Below are 15,073 nucleotides of genomic sequence, written 5' to 3'. Positions count from 1 at the left end.
TTAGACATGGCAAAGTGGCAACTCACAGGCTTAGTGATTTCTGCTTTGTCACTGTCCCATTCCAACCCGGCTGATGAATCAGGAATCCAGCTTTGGGGCCCTTAGTGGACAGGATGAGGAGAGCCCTGAAGCATTCTTAGGGTCCCCAAAGGATTGCTTCTTGGGTCATAAGTTTAGCTGTTAACTGTACCCAAATCACAAGGAATCACTTATCCTGCTGTTATTCTTGGCATTGTGTCTTATTGTACTGCATCCTCCTCTTGATTCATCTCCGTTATAGTCCTATTGCATATTTCTAGGACATTGCACTAAGAAAACAAACAGTGCTATTAAATCCAACCCCTGCCTCCTTCTGAGGACACCCGCATGATGACAGGAACCTGGTTGATACTTGACTGCGTCATAGCCAAACTTCAGAATATTGAGTAAAATGTAAAACTCCCCGTCAGAAACTTGGTTTGATTTATATGGCACAGCTCCCAGGCAGACCACATGAGACATATGCTAATTTTTTTTTTCCTCCCCAAAGGATGTAAGTCTTCTCATAACAGTTTCAGGGCAGGGTAGAATGACATCTTGTGGATGCCATGACATCTCTCAGTTCTGAACTTCCATCAAGACAGACTGTGCCTCCGTCCTCCCGGAAGTCTTCGCTGACCCATTTCCAGGAATAGTGAGGGTTCTCCTCTGGGCTCTCCTGCAGCATCATGTGCTGTACTAATCCATTTCTAGTCAGTGTCGTGATGACTCTGGAGCCAACCTGCCTGGGTTCAAATCGCTGTTCTGTAATTTTAAGCTGTGGTCAGCTGTGAAGTTATTGAACTCCCCAGCTTCATTTTTCTCCTTCATAAAATGAGGGGTAGCAATCATACCTTATATCATACAGTTGTTGGAATCTATGTAAAATACTTAGCGCTTTGCCTGGCACATAGGAGAGCCCAATAAGCATTGATATTGCTCTCTCTACAATTGACTGAAAGCTTCCCAAGGGCTCTAGCTTTCAATGTCAATGAACAGCAAGCACAGTTGTGAGCACATGCTGGATACTTGGGGCTGATGAATGAATGAAAGGTGGGCTATCCTTTCAATTGATCTGTAGAAAATAATCATCAAGAGTTTAGAAATAGAAAATAGTTTGATACATAAAGCTTTCTTTGTATGTGTGCTTTTTATAGGTCATATAAAATGTTAAGCTCACTTGATTTTCAAATTACAAAGACTGTAATACTTTATTCAATAATTTAAAAAAACATATGTATGTATCTTTATTCCATATTGTGGGCAGTACAGTTTACTAAAAGAAGCATGGATTTCAGAGACAGACTTGATTTAAATGCTGGCCCCATCATTTACTGCTCATATGGCTTTGGGCAAGGCTTCAACCCCCTGTGCCAGAGTTTCCTCATTTGCAAACTGTGGCAAAGAAAACTTCCCTTCTGGAGGTGGTTGTGAAAATTGAATGATATCCACACCCATAAAGTACAGTTATCAGTATGTACAAAATTGTCAGCAGATGCTAATTTTTAAAAAATTGTTGTTATATTCAGGTGGGGCAAGGGACAGAGGGCATAAGAAGGGAAATAGGAAAGGATCAAGGCAGACAAAGCATGATGGAGAAAGACAGCTAAAAAAAATAGAAACAGCCACCAAAAAATAAAGACAAATAAAATGGCCTATCGATTCATTTTGTTTTAAAATATTATATTTTTACTTTTTAGTTTTTGCATAGGCGACGTGTACCAATGGCGCAAAATTCACAAGGTACCAAAGGGTACTCAGTGAAAAATTAATCATTTCCACCCTGCCTGAGCCAACCAGTTTATCTCTTCAGGGGCAAGCAATTCTACTGGTTTTTGTCTTGTGATTCCTTCCAGAAATACTCCATACATTGATAAGCAAAACATTCCTATTTCCCATGATTTAGTTTTATTCTTCTACGTAAGTGGCGGTGTACTAATTACATCGGTCTGCAGCTTACTTCCTTTATTGAATATGTTTTAGCAATCGTTTCTTTTCGAGAGATACAGAACTGACTCTTTCCTTTTGGCCCTTGTATTCCATTTATTAACCCATCCCCCCATTGATGGAACTTTAGGTTGTTTCCAATCTTTTGTTATTACAGATAAAACTACAATGAATAATTTTGTCCATGATTTCACACATGTGAGTGTGTCAGTGGGATAGTTTCCTAGAAATGGAGATGCTTACTCAAAGGATACTGGCAACTGTGATAGACAGAGGTTGTACCAATTTCATGCTTCCTCTGGTGAGGAGTGAAAACACCTGTTCCTCATACTCTTGTCAGCACATGATATTATCAGTCCTGATCTGTGCCAGACTAATAAGGGAAAAACATATCTCACTGGAGTTTTAATTTGCTTCTCTCTGATTACAAGTAAGTTGGAGTATCTGGTCAGATCTCTGAGAACAATTTTTATTTCACTTTTCACCAACTGTCTGTTATATCCTTCGTCTGAGTTTTTGTTGGGTTATTGATCCTTTTCATACTGATTTGAAGGAGCTCTTGATATACTCTGAATGGTAAACTTTTGTTTTTCATGTGCATTTTTAATTTATCATTCATGTTCCTATTAGTTTATAGTGGCCTTTTTTTTTTTTTTTGGCCATGCAAAAAGTTTAGATTTAGATGAAGCAGACTTTATATCCTTTCATTTATGGCTTCTGGATTTTGTGACACACATAAAAAGTCTTAGTCTACTCTGAAATCATGAGAATATTCTTCTAAGTTTTCCTCGAGTATCTTTAAATAATATGTTTTCAAAGTATTGAGCAAATACAGACTATGCTTGTCATGTAACAAGATGAATTAGTCCTGTGCACACCCTGATGTAAATGCACACACACAGGAAAAAATGTAGGTCTTGCTAGAAAGTGGTATAGGCAGTACTTTTTCTTCTCTACTTTTGTTTTACAGGTTTTCTTCATTTATCATGTATTACTTGATCCTCAGAAAGATATTGATTAAGTAAAAATGTACTTCTACCTCCTTTAACCATCTTTCAAGATGTCCCTGGGTTACTGGATCTTATGGAATGCTAGTAATGCTGCCTGTTTTGCTTTGGAAACAGTCTGTCTAGCTTCCATCCTGAACAGCTTTGGCCCCATCCTAGTGACTTTGTTGCCAAATCCAAAGGAAGTATTTTAGTGCTGGTCTTACTTTTCCACTATCAGATCTGAAATTCCTGACCATGCCTTCCTGCTTGGCCTCCCTGTTGGTCCTCACTCCTTCCTTCTTGTGATTGATTCTCAGTCTGTGATCTCACACATGTGTACGCGTGTATCAGTTGGGATAGTTTCCTAGAAATGAGTTGCTTATTCAAAGAAATGAGTTGCTTATTCAAAGGATACCAGCACCTGTGATAGACAGATAGAGGTTGTACCAATTTGGTTGGTTGTCTTAGCTGATCCCTGAACTTGGTGACATTTGGGAGGGCTCCCTGTGTACCAAGTGCTCTAAGTACATTGCATAGATTATCTCACTTTTGTCCTCACCAGTTTTCTAAGGGAGCTATGATCATCAATTTTATTTTTCAGATGAGAAAATGGAGAGTTAGAAAAGTTGAGTAACAAGTGCAAGAGTGTCCAGTAGGGTAGAGCCAAGATTGGAACCAGAGACTCTGTGCTCCTAACCTCCCCTCTAAACTGCATATCTTATGAGCATGCTAAACCATCCCAGGCACTACCTCTGTCATGTCATCCCTTTGTGGGTTTACTTACCCTTTCACTTTTACACATATGACTCCCAAGTGTATGTCCGTGGCTCAGAACTACCATGCATTCTAGACTGACAGTCTAGACATATTCAGTGTTTGGTGGACATTTCCACTTAGATCTCCTACAGACACTTTAAATTCAGCATGGCAGTATCTCCTAGTTATTTTTCATAGTGCCCAGTGGAAAAGGCTGACACATGAGAACCCAGGAGACTTGAGCTTAGCTATTCTGTAGCTGAGGTTAGCATTTTGCTTTAATTAAGTTTGAGTGAATTCATTAGCACCTGCTAGGACCAGGGCCCTGGCCCTCAAAGAACTTTCAATGATTCAGCTTGATTTGCATGCCCTTGGTCTTTTAATGCCAATAAATTCGTTTGGAAGATTGGTTGCCTTTTCCCCACAGCCCAGAGTAATTTGCTTATCCTGATGGGAAGGCCCATTCATTTCCTAAAAATGAACAGGGCTTCCTCTCATGGAATAATTAACATTAAAGGCCCAGATCCGTTTAAATCCCCTGAGAGTCTATGTCTAATCCATTAGACTTAGTAATCACAGTGAACTTGAAGTAGAGCATCTGATTTAAAAACATTCCAGTGGGAAGAGGAAACTTCAATCAGAAGAGGAATCTTCTGGCTGGAAGATTGGTTTTTATGCTTTTGCAATTGATGACAATCACCATAGGAAGGGCATTACTGGTGTTTTATGTATATCTCTCTATTAATTTAAAAAAATTATAAAAGTAGCACATACTAATTGTAACTGTGGCAAGTCTACCAGCCCCTTGAGATGACTGCTGTTAACAGCTGTACCACCTCCCAGATGCTGCCACAGACTCACAAGAATGGATGCAAACAGGTACCATAATTACACCTACAGGAGTGCGTTATTTATTTATTTTTCAAGTAATGAATCATATAATGCATATTACTCTGCACCTTTTTTTTTCTCACTTAACTCTATATCATGAATATCTTATCCAGGTCAGTTAACATAGCTTTTACTATTTTTAATAATATGTAATATAGCATGTTCCATGATTTATTCAACCAGTTTCCTTTCCATGAACACTCAGTTTATTTTTGTTTTTCCATTTCTATAGGCAAGGCTGCAGGAGACATCCTTGTACATAAATTCTTATGTAATGAAGCATTTATTACTAAAGAGCTATGAAAGTAAGATTGCCAAGCTACAGAGTTGGCTAGTTTCTAGAACCACATTAATACATGAGCAGGGGAAGGGAAAGGGAAGTGATATACTTCTGTCTGTCAGGTACTACAGTAGGTACTTTCCGTAAGTTGCTTGATTTCGTCTTGGTCTCCTGCCTCTAGTCATGTCCCGGTCCCTCCTCTATGTAGCCCAGAGGTTATGTGAGCACGTCACCCCTGTGCTTGGAAGACTTGTGTGGTTCCCATCCTCCAGGGTAAAGGCCAAGCTACTAACAGGGCCCTCAAGGCTCTCCACAGTTTGATGTCATCTGCCTCCTCAGTCGTGCCTCTCTCCCCTTTGCTTCTCATTCCTGCACATCCCCAGCTGTTTGCTGTTACCCACCTTATCAGGCCACTGCAACTCTCTTGGCCTTTGCTTTGCCTTCCTCTCTGTTCTCATGGTCCTTCTTCACCTCTTCCCCTGGCTCTTCTCTCACTCACCAATTAGCACTCAGTCCCTGGCTCCTTCAGAACAGCTTTTGCAGGCTGGTTTATGAATTAGTCAGGCTGGATCATGCTGTAGTGACTTACAACCCACAGATCTCAGTGGCTTAATACACGTTTATTGTTTGCTTAATCAAAGTCTGCTTCAGGTCTGGGTCCTCACTCTCTCGGGCAGCTCTCCTCAGTGACCTGCATGGAGGAGCTGATGGAGTCTCCACTATCCTGTATCATCCAGAACACTTGGCTCTCTTGGTCCACGTGGAAGAAGAGAATACTGAGAGTGTCATGCTGGCCCACTGGCCAATCCTATTATACTGCCCTGCTTAACTGCAAGGGGGCAGAAGCATAGTCCTCTCATGAGGCTAGAAGGAAAGGAGAATTGGATATAGATTAGCACTAGAAGCTTCTGCAAAGGTGAGATGCCACCACTCTATGTCTATTGAAATTATTATGTGGCATTAGAATGATAATTTATGTGTGTCTTCTCTACTAGAGTGGACACTTCTGGAGAGTAGAGGATTTTTACCTTGTTCATCTTCATATCTGTGGCATCTGGCACTTGTATGACACATAGGAAATGGCTGAGAAATTTGTGTTGGCCAAATCCATTCATACAAATCAAATAATATACACATTTTAGATGAGACACTGAAGTTGAGAAGGGTCAACTAACTCACCTATGATTATGCACCTGGGAGGTAGCAAAACTGGATTCAAATCCAAGTCCGTCAGATTCCAAAACTCATGCTTTTTGGAAAGTTCCTAGAAGTTAAGATTCCAAGGTCTGACTTGGGACAATGAGCATTTCACACACTGGGAATGAATTCAGTTTTACAGACTCAACAACCCTAACAGTCTCTCTCTCTCTTCTTTTTTTAAAGTAATTTTAAAAAATATTTATTTATATTTGAGAGAGAGAGAGAGAGAGAGAGAGAGAGAGAGAGAGAGAGAGTGCTTGCGAGAGGGAGAGGGGCTGAGAGACGGAGACAGAGTCCGAAGCAGCCTCCAGGCTCTGAGCTTTTAGCACGGAGCCCAACCTGGGTCTTGAACTCATGAGATCATGACCTGAGGTGAAGTCAGATGCTTAACCGACTGAGCCATCCAGGCACCCCAAGAACCCTAACAGTTTCTTTAGTGCACCAAGTTTGGAATGCATCTACCAAGGGACCTCCTCTGTGTTCTGGGAGCCAGTGTTGAAAAATTCAGCAACGCTTTGTGACCCAAGATCTCCCAGGTACGTACTTAAAACAGGGCAAGAAAAGCCAGTCCCCAGCCAAACTGAAGGACATTTAAGCCACTATCAGCTCTGATATTCCTCTGTCCTCACTAAATGTATTTGAATTTAAATAAAACCCCCATTTCATATAATCCGTGTGGCTATAGGGAGCTGTAGAATTGGAGTTTGAAATTGAGTTTGAGCCCTAGCTCTGCCACATCCTAACCTCACTCCTGGACCTCTGAGCCTCCCTTTACTTATTTGTAAACATTGACTATAAAAATACTCGCCTCACTTTGTGCTCCATTGACTCCAAGTTCTAACAGAGCCTCAGGTAAGTATGCTACTGTGTCATGGTTCTCCAGAGAAATAGAACCAACAGGAGATCTTATGTGTGTCCAGTAGGAGTTTATATATATGAAATAAGGAATTGGCTCACATGGCTATGGAGGCTGAGAAGTCCCAAGATCTACAGTTGGCAAGCTAGACCCAGGAGAGCCAATGATATAGTTCCAGAATCTGAAGACCTGTGGACCAAGTCGGCATAAGTCTCAATCTGTGGATAGAAGAAGACCAGTGTTCCAGCTCAAGCATTCAGGCAGAGCGGGTGAATTCTGCCTTACTCAACATTTTTGTTGTATTCAGGCCTTCAGTGGATTGGATAAGGCTTACCCGCTTTGGGGAGAACAATATGCTTTATTCATACATTAATTCATAGACACTCATGCAGACTTATCCAGAATAATGTTTAAAACTGGGCACCCCATGGCCCAGTCAAGTTGACACAAAACTAACCATCACACCTAACCTTCCTTATGTCCCATAATTTTCACTGTTTCTTAATCTGTAGGACTCATGCTTGCATTCTTTCTATGTTGTTATTTTGTGTTTAAAAAACAGTAAAAGACGAAGTTCTGGAAGTGGTATAATTTTACCTCCTAGAAGTATTTTTAGGTGAAAATTATTTACTAACAGTCCAGGGAAAATTCGGTTCAAAATAATTCCCACTAATGTTCACTATTTTCCCTTACCTTGATTAATTTACATTTTTTAACTTAAAAAAAGTAGACTTCAGTGTTTAGAGTATTTTCTGGTTCATAGTAAAATTGAGTGGAAGGTACAAAGATTCCCCATATAACCCCTACCCTCACATGTGCACAACCTCCACCTTTACCAATATCCCACCAGAGTGGTACATTTGGTACAATCAGTGAACCCATACTGATACATTATTATCATTCCAAATCAATAGTTTACATTAGGGTTTACCCTTGCTCTACACTCCATGATTTTTGACAAATGTATAATGACATGTACCCACCATTAGAGTATACAGAAAAGTTTCACTGCCCTTCAAATCTGTGCTCCACCTATTCATCCTTTCCTTTTCCCATCCCCTGGAAATCACTGATCCTTTTACTGTTTCTACAGTTTGTCTTTTCCAGAATATCATTATAATTGGAACCAGATAGTATATAACCTTTTCAGATTGGCTTCTTTCATAGTAATATGTCGTTACATTTCCTCTATGTCTTTTCGTGGGTTCACGGCTCAGCTCTGGTTTATATTTAACATAGCATCCAGTACTAGCTGAGATGCATCAGTTATGTATTTTTGCATGCATGCTCATTGTTCATCTCTTCCACCAGAATGGAATCTTCTGGAAGGCAGGGGCTTTGTTTTATTTATCACTGTATTCCAGTACCTATGAAAGTATTCAGTACATGACAAGTTCTCAAAAATATTTATTGATGAGCACTGGGTGTTGTATGGAAACCAATTTGACAATAAATTTCATATTTAAAAAATAAATAAACAAACATAAACAAATTAAAAAAATTTATTGAATGAATAAATGAACACATGAATCTTTTATAACTATAAACCTCTCATTTGGGGAATTATTTCTGATACATATTAAGTAAGAGCTAAACTTTTTTTGTTTTCTCTCAAGTTAGTTAACATACAGTGTAATCTTGGCTTCAGAAGTAGAACCCACTGATTCATCTCTTGCATATGACACCCAGTGCTTATACTGAAGAGTGCCCTCCTTAATGCCCATCACCAATTTAACCCACCCTCCCACCCCATACTCTCATCAACCCTCACTTTGTTCTCTGTATTTAAGAGTCTCTTATGGTTTGCTTCCATCTCTGTTTTTATCTTATTTTTCCTTCTCTTCCCCTATGTTCATCAGTTGTTTCTCAGATTGCACATATGAGTGAAATCATGATACCTGTCTTTCTCTGACTGATTTTGCTTAGCATAATACCCTTCATTTCCATCCATGTTGTTGCAAATGGCAAGATTACATTCTTTTTCATTGCTGAGTAGTAGTATTCCATTGTGTATAGGTGTGTGTACACACACACACACACACACACACACACACACACACACACTGTCTTAATCCATTCATCACTTGATGGACATTAGGCTCTTTCCATAATTTGGCTATGTTGGTAGCACTGCTATAAACATTGGGGTGCTTGTGCCCCTTCAAATCAATCAGCATTTTTGTATCCTTTGGATAAATTCCTAGTAGTGCAATTGCTGGGTCATACGGTAGTTCTACTTTTAAATTGAGGAACCTCCACACTGTTTTCAAGAATGGCTGTGCCAGTTTGCGTTCCCACCAACAGTGCAGTAGAGTTCCCCTTTCTCCACATCCACTCCAACATCTGTTGTTTCCTGAGTTGTTAATTTGAGCCTTTCTGACTGGTATGAGGTGGTATCTCATTGTGGCTTTGATTTGTATTTCCCTGATGATGAGCAATGTTGAGCATCTTTTCATGTGTCTGTTTGCCATCTGGATGTCTTCTTTGGAGAAGTGCTATTCATGTCTTCTGCCCATTTCTTCACTGGATTGTTTTTTGGGTGTTGAGTTTGATAAGTTGTGAGAGTTAATCTGATACTGCTATTTCAGTGGGATTTAAATATGATGTACTCTTACAGAATTTGAGTCCCTTTTGGTTTAAATATGGGATTGGAGAGCTCATCAGTGACCAATAAAATTAAAGAAATCATTATTTTCCAGTAAAGTACTATTTTAATTTTTTTAAATGCAGAAGTAGAGTATAAATGAAAGTAGACTATTTAATTTTCTATCACCAAAGGTGCTTCTGGTGATAACTATCTAAAATGTTTTAAAATTTCCTGTTATAAAAGCAATAAAATTTCCCTCTCTTGCATACCCATTGACCCCCAGTCCCGTTCCCCAGAGGTAACTTCTCCCAAGAGTTCTGGAAGTTTTGTGCAATATATAATATTTTTGTGTAGTTGTTCACAGATTAACTTGGATCTACAAAAGGCAGCACTTCTGTGTTGCTCTAATATGTTATCTTTTTTCCCTTGCAAGTCCTTCCCCATTGGGTAGAAAGCAAGTCAAGTAATTCTGCCAAGTAATGGGAGCTCAGTCTCCTCTTTAAACAGTCTCCTGTTGCTTTGATATGGCTCCTTTCAAGGAAAGGCTTGGCCCTTTGGCCCCCAACTCTCCTGCCTTCTCCTGTCCAAGGTGACACTGTGGGGAATTTGTGTGGGAATTAACCGTCCTGTGGTGGGAGTGTTGGTCACACCTTGTCCCCATGGTGAAGCTGCTAGTATCTGCTTCTGAAGCCTGCAGCTAGCAGCTGTGAGGCCTGTGTTCCCTTAGATTGGCCCTTCTGCTGACCTGGCCCATCTAGGATTCCACTGGGGTTAGTGTGGGGGTTCTTAGCATAGCAGTCCCTCACTGTCAGCCTCGACAACTTACCACTTCCCTGGAGACCTCCTTTGTAAACTGGCTAGCCAACACTACCAGGTAGCTTCTGTGCCCCTTTCCAGGTTACAGTGGAAATTGTGTACACTCTCACAGCATGTGGAGCTAAAACAGCCCTGGGCCACTAGATTCAGTCCCTTTTTTTTTTTTTTTTTTTTTTTGCCTTATCACATCTCTTGGAGGATTTTTATCTCTGACGCAATGTGCAGAGGACTATATGAGGCGGTATCTTCCCAGCCTGTCAAGTGGAAAAGGAACAAGAGGCCCTCTGCTTTTAACTTTCCCCTTAACCTAACACTTACCATCTGGGATTTTGGCTTGGGAGGCAGGATTTCCACAACACACATGCCTGACCCTCTGCCTCTCCTCTCTCTCTCTTCTTCCTAGAGCCTACCAAGCCTGAAGGTTGAGCTTTTATTTTCTGTCTCCTTCCTGTCTGCTAGGCACTTCTCCTATGGCATATTCGTCTCCCTGCCAACTCTAATCCTACGCCTTAGACTAAACAGTAAATGTAGAATTCAGGGAAAGAAATTAGCTGATAAGGGAATATACAAACTTTGGGAAATTCTTAAAAAATGGTACCTGTTATATGTATGTATCTTTTATTTAGTTTAACTAGGCAAAGATGAGGTCATGCTATATACAATGTTCTGTTTCTTCTTTTTCAACTTAATATTTCCTGAAGATCTTTCCATAGTCACACAAAAACACACATCTACCTTCTTCTTTTTTAAGAGCTACATAATAGTCCATAAAAAACTAGCATAGTTTACTTATCCAGTCTCCTCCTAAAGGATGTTTAGGTCATTTCCAGTCATTTTCTATAAAAATATTGCTGTAATGAACATTACTACATATAGTTTTGGTTTTCTTGCATATTTGTGTGAGTATATCTTTTGGCTCTATCTCTAGCAATGGAATTGCTGAACCAACTGGCATGTGAATTTAAGATTATCTAAGAAAGTTCTAGCACTTTTCAGTTTCATCTGTGATAGTAAAGTCATCATTTTTCCTTAAGATAATGGCTTTTATAACTATGCCAGTGATAAAGAGAGCATGAGAATACATTTGGAAGAAAGAGAGGACGAAATAGGAAGGAAAGAGATGAGTCATTTGGCAAGTGCCAGTGTTATGTGGAACTGAGTATAAGGTTCATGGATATTGGGAACCATAGAGACTTGGGTGATAATTCTAGTTCTGCCATTTATTAACTGTGTGACCTCAGTGTCCCCATTTATATGGGTTGTTGTGAAGATCAAATCATGTTATACATGTATAGTATTTAGTATTTGATAACTGCTTATTCTCAGAACTACTATTATGTACCTGGTACTATGTTAGATGTTTAACATTGTACCAGACAATGAAGGGAATGCAAAAGGAAGTACTAGACTTTATTCCAGATTAGTTGGAAAAAACACAGCAAATCTGTCGGAAACCATGGGGAAGCAATGAAGAAGCTTCAAAAGCTCTAAGTGCCCTGGAAACTCAGATCTACTTTGGAGATTGTTTGTGTGGATAATTGAAAAAAAAAAAAATCTTTTCCAATGAGATACTTTCTTCTCAGAAGTTTGATGCTTTGAAAAAGAGCCCTCTTTAATTTCACATGACTTTCTTCAAAGCATCTCATAAAACATATGACAGGCTGATATGTCAACCTCATTTTTCAAAAGTTCAATTACATGTTTGTCATGGTTTCTATAGAGTCAGCATCCTGAAACTCTTTAAAAATGTTATTGGTATCTGGGTTGAAAAGTAGCTTCAGAGTAGAGTTGAGGTCAATTTGGTTCTTCCAGTTGGTTTCAAAGGGAAATTTTAGGCTTCTCTTAAGGATTGTTTTGTAAAATGTCAAAGTCTTATGTGTGTCTCTGGTTGAGGGTGCAGTGGTGCCTGCCCTGGGTCGAAGGGGAAATGATGAGATAATGAAACTTAACTGTGGCTCTTCTCAACTAGGAGATGGAAGGGCAGATACAGTCCCAAAACTGGCCCTATTACATCATGACATTCACTAGTGATACTGTGGATACACTGTTTGGGACCTTCTTAAGTCTCTCCTCTATTACTCATCTCTTACAGTTTTAGGGTGAGTCAGACCTGGATTCGAGCCCTCATTATGGCTCTTACAACCTATATGACCTTAGGGAACTCTTTTCAGTTTATGATTTCTCTCTTCAGTTTACGCACATTGGACACAAATGTCCATAAATGTGCATTTTAATGCATACTTCAGGAGATTCTGATATGGGAGGAAGGGGCGAGGACCTTTTAAGGAACTAAAATCTTGGAGAGGTGGGGTGACTTGCCTAAGACCATGCAACCAATCAGTGGCAAAGTCCGAAATTGATCCCGGGTTTCCTGCCTCTGGGTTCAAGCATTTTGCAGTGGCCTACCAGGGTTTGGGGCCAGGGGTGGGGGGGAGGAGGGTGGGTAGGAGAAGAATCCTCCAGTGTGGTCTCCAAATGTAAAGCAGCTCAAGACAGAAAGACAGACCCTAGACCGACATACCCATATAGTTCCAAGGTGCACTACCTTTCTTGTCACTCCTTCCTTCCAGTTTTCCCAGTGCTATGCCCCTCTTCTTCAAGCTCCAGGGAAAAACACAGGAGTCATTGCAGATACCTTGCACTTTCTCATCCCACATGTAATTTTCTGGAAGTCCTATCAATTTTCCCTTGTAAATTACATTCAAATTTATCTGCTTCTGTCTGTCTTCACAGCTACCACCTCGGTCCAATTTTCCATCATACCTCACCTGGACTCTAACTTTCTGTCTGTTGTCAGACTCAAGTTCCCACAATGTGATTCTGCTCTCTCTCTTTCTCCTATCAGTTTTAAAAACTTTTAATGACACCCTATGGCTGTTAAGTTGGAGGCACAACATGATGTGACCTCCAGTGCCCTGCAAGGTCTGGCTGTTCAGTCTTATCTTGTGCCATTCTTTTTCCTCTTTGTGCTCCTTCTTCCAGCTCCCTGACTGTGTCAGCTCCTCCTTGCCATAGGGCCTTTGTACATGTTGTTCTTTTGTCTGCAACACTCTTTTTCTCCCTTATTCCTTTGCCCAGTCAGCTCCTACTCATCCTTCAGATATTAGCTGAAGGCTTCACTTTCCTAAGAAAACCTTTCGTGCTTCCAGTTTGTCAAGTTCCTGTTACAGGCACCCTTAGAACCATCCCCCCCAACCCCGTACAGATGTTTATCAATCTGTAATTCATACATTCATTTGTCAAAATACTTGAGTAATTTCAGTCTTTCCCACCCTGTCATATGTTCCATGAGAACAGGTAGCATGACTGATATTGCTCACTGTTGTTCCCCTCGTGTATAACATGGTACCTGGCACATAGTAGGTCCTTAGGAAATATTTAATGGATGAATGAAACTTGTGTTCAATTCTTCCTTATATCCCCCCTTGATCTACATCTAGCTCCAATCACCCAAGACCTATCTTTCATATATTTACATTTAGTTGGATACATGTATATACATGTATGTCTTCTATGTTCTCTTTATCATAAGGTAACTTCTACATTCCATCTCAGCCATCATCAACACTTTCTAAGCTGAGTGTCTCAGATAGGAAATAGCATGGGCCTTGTGACTGTAGGGAAGGGAAGTACTTAGTAAATTACCCTTCCTCTCTCTCTTTTACTGAACTACTGGGGAAATCCCTTTGGCCATGAAAGCAAGAGACAGAGTTAGGCTGGAGGCCACAGACTAACATGGTTTGTATAGAGCCATGAACACTAGATAACTCAGGAAAAGAAGATGGAAATCCATAGCTATTCCTAGTCCATTGAATTATTTTACCTGTGACAATAGTGTTAGGTTGCTCTCTGAGACCTTGTGGTTGATCATCTCAGGGATTTAATATTATTATAAATCATTATTGCTAATTGCTTTCAACTATAACTTAATACCTAGACAGGATCTAAGATTGGTAGATGGTTGGGTTCCATGGTGTAGGGCATATCACCAAGCATGTGTTTAACAGGCCAAACAATTAGCCTGAGGTGGAGATGGGGTGGGAAGGCTCTGAGATCTTCCCTGGGGCATCTGGAGTGTCCCCAAGAACCAGAAAGATGGCATTGTGAAACTAGGGACTATCCAAGACCAGGCATGCAGTGCCTTTGCACTTAGTGCTTAGTAACGCCATCAATTTTATTATTGCTATAGGGAACAAATAGGCACGTTTTTGCTTTAGTGGGGGAGAAAATAACATGCACAGCTCTCCTGTTCTCCAAGGCATAGACACATTGGAATCTGTCTACTTGTTTATTGAAACATTCCAATATCTTAAATATGGGACCTTTCTTTTAAAAGGCAATCCTAAGTAGAAAAATCTATAACATGCTTCAAGTGTTGGCTAAGAGGAAGCTTTTTCTAAGTGCCTTTTGTTGTGTGACCATTGAATTCCTGCCTGAGCTATGAGAATTAATTGAGAAACTGGTCTCCTGTTGTAACTTTTACCACGTTTTTACTCTTCCTTTAGAAATCTTAGCACAAGGTATTTTTATTTGTTATTTGTGTCTTTTTTCTTTTTTTAACCAAGTTGTGCCCTTCCTACTAGATCTTAAGCTCCATGGGAGCAAGAATTTCTATTTTGATGACTCCTGTGTATCCATCTCTGGTACAGGATAGGTGCTCAATAAACATTTACAAGTATCAATTCACTTAGTCCCCCTAGGAGCCTAGAAGGTGGCTGTCATTATCATCTTAA

The sequence above is a fragment of the Prionailurus bengalensis genome, chromosome A2 (assembly GCF_016509475.1).
Source record: "Prionailurus bengalensis isolate Pbe53 chromosome A2, Fcat_Pben_1.1_paternal_pri, whole genome shotgun sequence".
Taxonomy (NCBI): domain Eukaryota; kingdom Metazoa; phylum Chordata; class Mammalia; order Carnivora; family Felidae; genus Prionailurus; species Prionailurus bengalensis.
This window is presented reverse-complemented; position numbering follows the sequence as displayed.